General features: G+C 41.4%; 1 pseudogene across 1 annotated transcript; it reads left to right on the top strand.

The window, feature by feature from the left end:
- The first annotated feature begins 487 nt into the window (after positions 1-487).
- LOC147626923 (mitochondrial import inner membrane translocase subunit TIM17-1 pseudogene) lies at positions 488-1789 on the top strand (annotated as a pseudogene). The gene has a single exon (XR_015268428.1). The product of XR_015268428.1 is annotated as a mitochondrial import inner membrane translocase subunit TIM17-1 pseudogene (transcript).
- The last annotated feature ends 8837 nt before the right edge of the window (positions 1790-10626 follow it).

Consider the following 10626-nt stretch of genomic DNA (forward strand, 5'->3'; position numbering starts at 1 on the left):
AGGCTCCATGCAGAGAAGCTCCCAGAAGCTCCGGCCAGAGGCTCCACGCAGAGAAGCCCACAAATAGCTGGCAAGGAAAATGTCATAAGCGGAGCAGACATTCGCCTAGAACCTCCTAGCAGACGTTCGTCGCCCAGAGGCTCCATGCAGAGAAACGCCCAAAAGCTCCACGCAGACAAGCCTTCGAACAAGTACACCAACAAGCAGGTTGACATGCGTACACCATGCAACACGAGTAATTGACACGCGTAATTCATGCGGTCATCTACAAGAACAGAAGAATTCGAAGATACCTTGGAATATACCACATTTAAAACAAACATGTTTGCCACATATTGAGTAGCCAGCCACCATTAGGAGAAAAAACTTGGAGAATACTCTTTAGGAGAAAAAACTTGGAGAATACTCTTTACTGCATTGATTTAGTCATTTATTTATTACTGATAATTATAAATCAGCGCGGTTTCTGCCCTAAAAATTTCAGGTTTTTATTATATCAAAAAGCGGCATTGCAGCGGAGAAGACGAAGGGGGCAGAAAACAGTAAGTAGAGAAGAAAGAAGAAGAAGAAGGAGGCCGATTCTTTGCGGGAGATGGCTGCGCCGGATCAGTCCCGGGAGCCCTGCCCTGACAGGATTTTGGACGACGTCGGGGGAGCCTTTGGAATGGGGGCAGTGGGAGGCTCCGTCTTCCATCTCATCAAGGGCATGAAGAACTCGCCCAAGGGGGAACGCCTCTTGGGCGGTACCCAGGCTGTCCGTATGAATGCGCCGCGCGTCGGCGGCAGCTTCGCCGTCTGGGGGGGCCTCTTCTCTGTGTTCGATTGCTCCATGGTCTACCTCCGACAGAAAGAGGACCCCTGGAACTCTATTTTTGCAGGGGCCGCCACGGGCGGCTTTCTGCAGATGCGCCATGGCGCGAGGGCCGCCTCCCGCTCTGCCATGTTTGGTGGTGTACTCCTGGCCCTCATCGAAGGGGCTGGCCTCATGATCAACAGGGTCCTTGCCAACATGGCTCAGATGCCCCCGCCTCCACTTGAACAGCCCATGGGCTTGCCTGCGGGGGTCCCTTATGCCGGCATACCTGCAGGCGTCCCTGGGCAAGGGTTTCATGTACAAGAAAGCCCTAAACCCAGCCCTAATGCTGGCGGGGAGTCCGGCTGGAGCTCCTGGATGGGAGGCCTCTTCGGCAGCAAGAAGGATGAGGCTGCCGAGCCTGCTACGGCGTTCGAAACCAGCTCACCAAGCTTCCCCAGTCCCAACCCTAGCCTCAATACAGGTGAAGTTTTCCCTGCTGCCTCTGCGAGCACCAGTGAATCGGGATGGAAATCATGGACTGGAGGGTTTTTTGGCGGGAAGAAAGAGGACCCTACTGTCCCTTCGGCAACGTCGTCAGGGGAATCATTGGGATCTTTTGAGACTTCATCAGGGCCTGCTATGCCCACATTTGACTACAAGTGACTGTGAGTATTGACTGCATCGTGAAAGAGAGAGGAAAAGGTCAGAACTTGTCATGGAATCTAATGCCTGCATATTGCTGATGTGTATATCTTGAAGGTTTAATGATGGTCACCACCTAGTTTGCGCTTTTACAGATGTTTTTAGGAACCTCCACATTCTCATCATTAGTCATCTTAATTCTATATTCTGCTATGTTGCGTATCACATGGCAATGCAGAATGTAAGTGAGAATTTCCAAGTTTTGGGCCTCGTAGAGGCTGTATTACATGCTAAGCTATGTTTTGGCAGTTTTTTTGTACTCGTAAGTTTTATTACGTGCTTCTTTAATTATGTCAATGTGTAATGCTGTCCACCATGAATGTTTGATATGTTTTTGGAGTAACTGGTGGAAGTAAAGAAGAACTAGTAATTGTTGTTGTTTGTGGTCATCTGTGAAGTCTATTGTTTTCAAAGACAATTGCTTGTATGCAATCTTCATCAGTTTCAATCCTGTACACGTGATACTGAGCTTCAATGCTGCTGTCACGCTCTGTAGCTTGCCTATGGCTTATGGTGTACATTCCTTAGGTTATGTGTTCAAAGAATGTTAGGGATGTCATTGCTAGTAGCTTATGCTGCATGATGGGGATAGACCAGAATCAGCTTATCTTCATAGCTGCCCTTTCTAGACACGGCAGAATGCAAATACCAAGTGAGTTCTGATTCCTGAATGATAAGATTATGAAGTCCTGAGGCCACATAGGATGCAAAAGGTATGTTTGTGTGGCCTCTTTCTGATGCGGCCTGATGAGAGGCACAGAAAAAGCATTGTTGATCCCTTGACAGTTGGGTTGAGATAAGCTGTTCTAGCAGCAGTTGTGTGGCTGCCAATTTTTTCAGCTTTGTTGTGAAGATGGGATGATTATGACGCCACAAAGAGGCTGGGGTTATTAGGATGCCATGAAGAAGTTGGGGTTATTAGGATGCCACGAAGAAGTTGGGGTAATTAGGATGCAGAGGGAAGGAGGGAGTGCTCGCGTAACGGGGCGGGGCTGTGGGGTTGGGGGAGACGTGCAATATTTACCTCTGCTGCCAGAAAGAGGACCCTTGGAGCTCTTATTAAATACTTGAACTCAACTCCAGTTTTGTCTGGCCACAAGAGGTGTTTTGTTGTTCAATGTGAGCTTTGGCGTTTTTAATGATGCACTCTTTGCCTTGTGGAAGGTGCTGGCCTTGTAATGATTTGCATGGCTCAGATGCTTGAGCTATTTCGTGTTGGTGCTGCTAATGGCAATTGACGTGTGCATACACATGCATGTCAAGGACTCCCAGAGTCACCCTCGAGAATTTTGATCATAGCACACTGAGCAGTAAAAAAGACCATGTAGGGTCTGCTTGCTAGGTCTCTGCCCAGGATAGCACTACCCCTGTGAGCTTGAGGGTTGACTAAGAATGAGAGCGCACCTAAAGCTGTGTATTCGAGTGTGTGGCATTTGCCTGTAGTCCTGATAGAGGTCTCGCATCCTATGGTGGGATTCTCCATCACAAGCAATCAATGGCTAGTAAACGCAGTGTCTTATCGAAGCTCTCTTCTTAAGTCTCCTCACAGGGTTTTATTGATCGATAGCCTATCCACATTGACAAGCCAGATTAGGTATGTCCTTTATGTACATAACAACATTGTTTTATCAAGCATCCCTGAAAGGTCAAGTCCTCTTTGAAGCTGTTGTAGGGTAAAAGGGTTTTTGCCAAAACTAATTTTCTAATTCGACACAGGCAAGGAGGAGTTGGTTTAGAGGAGGGTGTTTCCTGGGGTTGATCCTCGTGAACTCTTTCCTACTGCCTTTGCAAGCACTGGCAAACTAGGAGGAAAATGATGGACTGGAGGGTTGTTTGGCAGGTAGAAGCCAATTTCGGCAGAGTTAGGAATTCACTAAACCAAGTTTTTTGACAAGTTGATTCCCCTTCCACAGTTAATTAGGCCATGGGAAACCCTTGCAATCCCTTTTATGATGTTCCATCACTCTTAGCATCCCCCACATATAAATATACACATCTATGTGTATACGTGTATACATACATACTTATTATACACGCGCGTGCGCACACATGGTTGTAAGTTGTGTGTGTGTGTGTGTGTGTGTGTTATATACTTGTATATGTATATATATATATATATATGTCACATACACGTGTATATTACACATACATACAGATATATTATATAGTGCAGTTGTTCACATGGCCGCTCCCTGTGCTCCCTCGCTCAAGTGTGAGTGGGCAGCATGCCCCCATGTATGGCAGATTATGAGGGGGAGCATGCCCTTAAAGAGAGAACCTGGTTGCACTGCATGGAGACTTGAGAGTCAGCTGAAGACCTGTGCTTGTAGAGAGAGAACCCGGCTGCACTGTGAAAGGACCTGAAGAGAGAGAGAGAGAGAGAGAGAGAGAGAGAGAGTAATTAATATTGCTTTTTTTTAGAGGAGTGTTAAAAGAAATGTTTTTTGTTTTACTTTAAATGGAAAAAAAAAGATTTTTTTCCTAATGGGGAAAAAAGACACAGAGTGTGTGTGTGTGTGTGTGAGAGAGAGAGAGAGAGAGAGAGAGAGAGAGAGAGAGAGATTAGCTACAAGGAATATTTGTTGTTTTGCTTCGAACAGAAAAAAAATGGGGGAGAGAGAGAGAGAGAGAGAGAGAGAGTTAAAAGAAATGTTATTTGTTTTGTTTTAAATGGAAAAAATAAAGAGTATTGAATGTAATTTTTTTTGAAGGAGAGAGAGAGATAGGGAGTATTGAATGTATGGTTGGTTATTGTTAAGGTATTGCAAGCTTAGACTTGGTGTGGTTTTGAAAAACAGTCCTTTCAAAAGCAAACTTGCATCATAGTGTTCTTTTCAAATCATGCATATATCATAAGTCCTTTTTAAACCTTATCATCACATTGCTCTATCAATCTCCTATCATACTAGCATTCTGATAATTATTAATCAACATTATAAGTGCCAAATATGAGGTACACAAAAACAGAAATGATTTATTCTTAGTTTTTATAGTAAGAATATTTAAGTAGGAAACGACATTCAAAATTTTGTAATAAATCAAGTTTGTCTCTACAATATGTGTCTATAAACTGACAAGTGTATCCAAGTTAAAATGAGAAGGTTATTAATTTAAGGTCATAGTGTCTTCTTGAACCGATTTTGAGTGGGAACTGTACACTGAATTTGTGCAACCCAAGAAGGAACCTTAATTATGTTTGATTGTTTATTGAACCATATTTTTACGTGCCCAAGTAGCGACACCACCTTTCATCGTAGAAGACCATACAAAGAAATTTAATGAGCTACAAGGTGAGATTGTCTATTTCTTAAAATTCAGGGGCAGTAGTTCCGGAACCACTACATTGTCATTGTCCATGGAAAGTCTGCAAGATGTTACTGTACATTGGATTTAATAAATTTATCTACTTTTAAGATTTCTTGTTTGATATTCAATCACATTTGGTTTACTTGTCAAATTAAAGAAAACCTTTAGTATTCCATGGTCTGCTTTGGGACTTCGCAATCAATAAAGCCATCATATCTCATTTTCTGATTGAACACTGAAACAATCTAAATGCTCTTTTGTGATGTCTGGACTCAAGGCTCTATTCATTAGAGTCAAGCTTGCCCTCTCTAACTTCTATCTCACAATCTCACATTCATTGAGTTTTAATACGAACTTTAATGTACCACCACATTCTTGAAGTGTCATGTTATAGAACTTAACCATTGTACTTCGCCTCTTACATACATCTAGCACAAAACTATTGAATTTCATCAACTTAACATATCCTCTAGCTTACATTTATGTGTATGGAATAGATACATAGGCTCACCAATGAGCTCTAGAACTCTATGATATGGTTCCATAACTTTATGATATGGTTTTGGGAGAGGCAAAAACTTCTTTTCTTCATAACTCTCTTTAATCCTTTGTCTTATTGCCTATAAGTAGCATCATATGCTCTTGAAGCAATCCAAGCTTAATCACGTATGCCTTAGGTCTCGTTGGGCTATGGATGTCTTTCTCACTTTCTGCACCTTGATCTCTTGTTACATTTTCTCACATTGCTTTAAACTTCATGTCTTTGATCTTATTACCATGTCCTTTGAGAGTACTAAGCAAGTCATTCGCATCACTCTGTTCCAAGTAGGTGTTAGATATTCTTAGAAGCCTTGGTGCTCTTGGCCTGAATGCAATGTTGTTCTCCACCATTCCTAGCATCGTCTAATTCTCTTTCTCAAGAATATGCACCCTCTCACTTATTTTGATATTCTATACTTCATAGTAGCATCGTACCCTGTAAATTTTCACATTTCTCCTCTTTCTCAATTAGTTATTTTGAAAGATATGTTCCTTACTCGTAAACATACTTTGGGCTGATTTGTAAATATAATGTGCTTGGTTGGAAAGCCTTCTCGTATAACCTAAGAGACCTCCATGAACATTACATACATGTTTGATAAAGGAGCTTAATCTTGAAAACAAAGGGGGGCCGTTTTGATATAGGATCAATTAGATATATCGATCCCTATACCCATAAATCCACATGCTTTTTCCATGCATCTCTATTCTCTTGCATTATTGATTGTTGCATCAAGGCAACCCTGTCCTCTTATACATAGGTGCATACTCAGTATCTAGTTGAAGGTGACGGTACCTTTTCATACTTGTGTATTGTGAAACTTCGATAAAATCAATGATATACATAATTAATTCTTAACAACATTGACTTAAATTTGTGAGAATGGAGGGAAAAGAGTGAGAGGTACCCACAGAGAAAGGAGGGAAACTCGAAATTCATACCACAAAGTCCATGGTATTTTGAAACACCCAAAAAATATCAAATGATTGAAAATAAACCTTGTAATCAAAGAGGATTCATAGAATTGACCTTGAATGGTCTTGGCAAAGAATACAACAAGTTTGAAACCTCCATTAGAGTTCAAGAGAACTATCCTGATTTTCTAGAATTGATTGCTCTTTTCATCCATGAGGAGATGAATATTAGGGGAGGTTGATCCTTTGGAAATTAAAATGAGTAGGCCTTCTACTCAGACACAGCTAGAGGCAGAGGGAGATCATCATCTAAAGGTCGAGGTGGAGCCCGTTTTAGAAACAGAAATTATGGGCAGCAATAACAACACAATTCAAATGTATAAAGAGGTGGAAGAGGCCACTCTAGAGGCAAGGGGAGCCATAGGGTGGTTGGCAAAGAAATTCGAGTGCAAATAGAATAGAGTGTTATTACTATGGGCAAACTAGGGCACATAGCAAAGGACTACTATAAAGAATGATATTAAAAGTGGAAAGTTGCCAGCAAGGCAACAACTATACATCATCAAGTAAACAGGGTGGAAATGACTAAAGTGAGCAGCTATTTGTGATGTGTAAGATCTGGAGATGTTTGGTATGTGGATTCTAATACCTCTAACCACATGATCAGTCATGTGGTGAGTGGTTTAGAGACATGCAAAAAATGAAAAAACTAGGTTGTGTAGAGAAACAAGTGATGATATTGCGTATCCTATTATGCATGTTAGTAAAGTGCCATTGTTGTCGATGCAGGATGATAAAATGAAGTACTTGGTGGATGTACTTCATGTTCCAAATATTGCAAAGAATGTGGTTTCTATTAGAATGATGGTGGTTAAGCAGGGTTTGTAAATGACATTTAATTCTCAAGGATGTTTTGTGGAAGACTTTAAAAATCAGCCTCTTGGTTGCAAAGGGTAACAAAAATGGCAGGATGTTTACATTGGATATGAACATGCTTGAGGTGAAGACAACCATGTTTATGCATGGGATAGGTGTCATCACAAATATTGATATATGGCATAAGCGCAACATTGGTCATGTGAATATATAGTGGCCAAAGTCTATGCAGGCCCAAAATATTATCGCTAGTAGGTTTGCCAAAGTTTAAGGTTGATGGTATGCACAAAGTATGTGAAGCATGCCGGCTTGGTAACCAGGCTAAAAATGCTTTCCCCACATGAAGAGAACGTCAATGTAAGGCCATTGGATGTTATACATTTAGACGTATAGGAGACCGACCAAGACTGTAACAATTACAGGTATTATGTTACATTCATGATGATCACATGAGAAAAGTGGGGGGCTTATATTATGAAGAAGAAAAGTGACGTCTTTTCTCACTTCTAGAAATTTAAAGCCTTGAAAGGAAATGTCTAAGATCGGATGGTGGGGGAGAGTATTTCTCTAGTGAGTTTAGTGATTTCTTGAGAAACCAAGAAATCAAGAGACAATTTACATGCAGGTACACTCTGCAATAGAAAGGAAAAATAGGCACATTGCAAAAGTGGCACATGCCTTTGATGTATCTGAAAAGAATATGCCATATTATTTTTGGGTAGAAGTAGCAATGGGCAGGACCCCCCACACTATAGCTATTCATGGTATGATGCTTGAACAGAAGTTTACAGGCATAAATTTTGATGTGTCTCACTTGAAAGTGTTTGGGTGTATTACATATGTGCATGTTTCTGATGAAGTGAAAACAAAACCAAAGATAGACAAATTCATCTTCATTGGTTATGCTTTGGAGTGGAAAGGTTATAGATATCATAACCCTACCACTTGGAGATGCGAGTAAGAAGGTTGAGGACAAATGTAGGTACACGTATTCATCCCATTTTGGATTAACAAAGATGCTCCTCTATTTGAGGACATTAATAAGTGTTATGTAATGGCACTATAAAGGTTGTACATTATGAGATACTGGCCAAGGCTTTAGTTAGTAAGTTTTGGGGGCTCAAGTGTGAATAGGGTCAATTGTATATGAGGAAAATTATCATAATGGAAAGACACAATCCCCATTTATGCTATGAGAGCTCTTATCTTGTCTTGTGTATGAGAGAGAGAGAGAGAGAGAGAGAGTACTCTGCCTCTTCCATGCTTGTTTGTGGGAGAGTGGGAGAACGATTGCCTTGCATTGTGTTGTGGAGCGAACCCGCAGTGAGACAGAGTGGAGGCGGAGATTGGAGGATTGGAGCTTCTACAAGCGAGCTTGGAGAGCCTCAAGGGACGTGAGCTCGGAACATTGGTAAGTACCATATGACAGTTGTTGTCTATTGCTTCTTCCATTTGTGAATGTGTGGAGTTCTCTTGGGAGGTGCAGTAAGCCATAACATTTTTGGCACCGCTGCCGGGGAGACCACCATTGTTTTTTCCATATTCTGAGAGCTCCATCTCCCACTATGCAAGATTCAATGTTGTCTTTGCATTCTGGAAGTGCATTGTAAAAAATCGTGTGGATAAGGTTTGTGTGGAAGTGAACGAATTAGCTTAGTTATGAAAATTTGTGTATATTGAAGTGTGTGTGAGTACTTGGTAATGCTTGGAGGAAAGCTATACTTAGAATTTCTTTAGTTTTTTCTATTTTCGTCACCAATTTTACTATCATGAGTTAGCAATTAGTGACATGCTTTTTTTTTGTTTTTTCAAAAAATCGTAAAAATAAGGAGCCATTGGTTGTGTTGGTGATTTGCATTACATTTCTTTTGCTAAACATAATCATTCTGGATACGTTGGGCAGGGAAATCACACTCCAAATCACTGAAAAAATCATTCTGTTGGCCTGACTAACAAACCTGTGAAAGTGTAGGAAAGCATTTCACGACGTGAAACCCTACCTGCCATTAGCGTCAAAAATCTCGGGATTGCCTTACTAAAGTTAGTGTAACTTATCTTGAGACAACTGATGCAAGGAAACGGAAAAGTCTTATCTCGTGAAAGTGCAGGAAAATATTTCATGACATGAAACACAATCTGCTATTTCACGCGGAGAATTGCTATTTCACGATTTGAAAAGGGTTATTCATGGATTGAAGGATTGTCATACCAAAGGTAAGAGAGGGCCATAAGTGCACTATAGTAGTTTCCCTGACTCAGATTAATGCAATTCTAAATGGGAATTTCAAAGCATGAAACACAAGTCATGAAATACATTTCACAACGTGAGACATAGTCTGCTATTTCACGACATGACACCCAGTCTACTGTTTCACGACGTGAAATGTCAGTCCGATAGAAAATCGAGCATAACAGTTGGAGTAGTGAATTTTAAATAGAAACATCTAGAGAGACCACGGATAACATGTGGGGATAGGAATGACAGAAGGAGGGATACCGGCCACCCTAGAACCCATAAATGAGAAACCCAAGGCTCAGGAAGACCTCGAAATGCAAGAAGAAGTGGACAATCTACCTAAGGGATGTGCTGGAGGAGAGGATTGGCTCTACACAAGAAAGGAGATAAATGAAATGATCAATAATCCCACATTCTTGTAGTGCATGGAACTCTTAATTCAACAAAGGCAGGTTGAGGTCGCTATGAGCCAGGTGATGAGGAATTGCGTAGACCCAGCCATAGACTCAGATTGGACAGATGGACCTACACGGGTGTTATGGCTCACCCTAACCCCCCTTGAAACACATCGAACAAGAGATTACTTGGTGAACCGCAACTGTTGTTGTGAGGATATTTCCAATGGCCAAGCTCATAACCCTCGAGGTCTCCAAGCTCTACAACTCCTTGAGAAGCAATTTCACTATGTCTCCCGCGAGTGTTATCACACCATATCATTGCACTACGTGTACTCGTCCCTCCTCTCACCTCACATCACTCACACACACTCAATGGCATGCATCAGAGAGAGAGATTAGCAAGAGGATAAGCAAGAGAAAGACTCTATTGCACAATGGGAGAGTCCCTTGTATTATGAGAGATATTCACTTATATACATGGCCATAAGTGTTGACACTCACTTAAACTGTGGCCAACCGGGCACTTTATTTGGGGTCCGCGGCACGATTCGGGCGTGTTTTTGGCACCGTAAGGTTTCTGTAGATATTCAGGGAGAGACGTCATTTTGGATTGGTTCTGCTCGATTTTGGGTGTTTGGACTGTGTAGCGGAAAAGATTTGTACAACAGCATTTACAGTGTCTACAACAACATCGACCATCATACTTTTGCCAGTAACACTCTATTCTCTACTTTGTGTTAATTTTCATATACTTTATAGGTGATCCAGTCAGTTGGCAGACAGCCATCCAAGGTTGCATTCAGTGAATACTGAGTACTTGCAGTGTGTTGAAAGATTTTGCATTTGGTAGAAAGTCT

The sequence above is a fragment of the Cibotium barometz genome, chromosome 21 (assembly GCF_041138505.1).
Source record: "Cibotium barometz isolate CiBa-2024 chromosome 21, ASM4113850v1, whole genome shotgun sequence".
In the NCBI taxonomy this organism is placed as follows: Eukaryota; Viridiplantae; Streptophyta; class Polypodiopsida; order Cyatheales; family Cibotiaceae; genus Cibotium; species Cibotium barometz.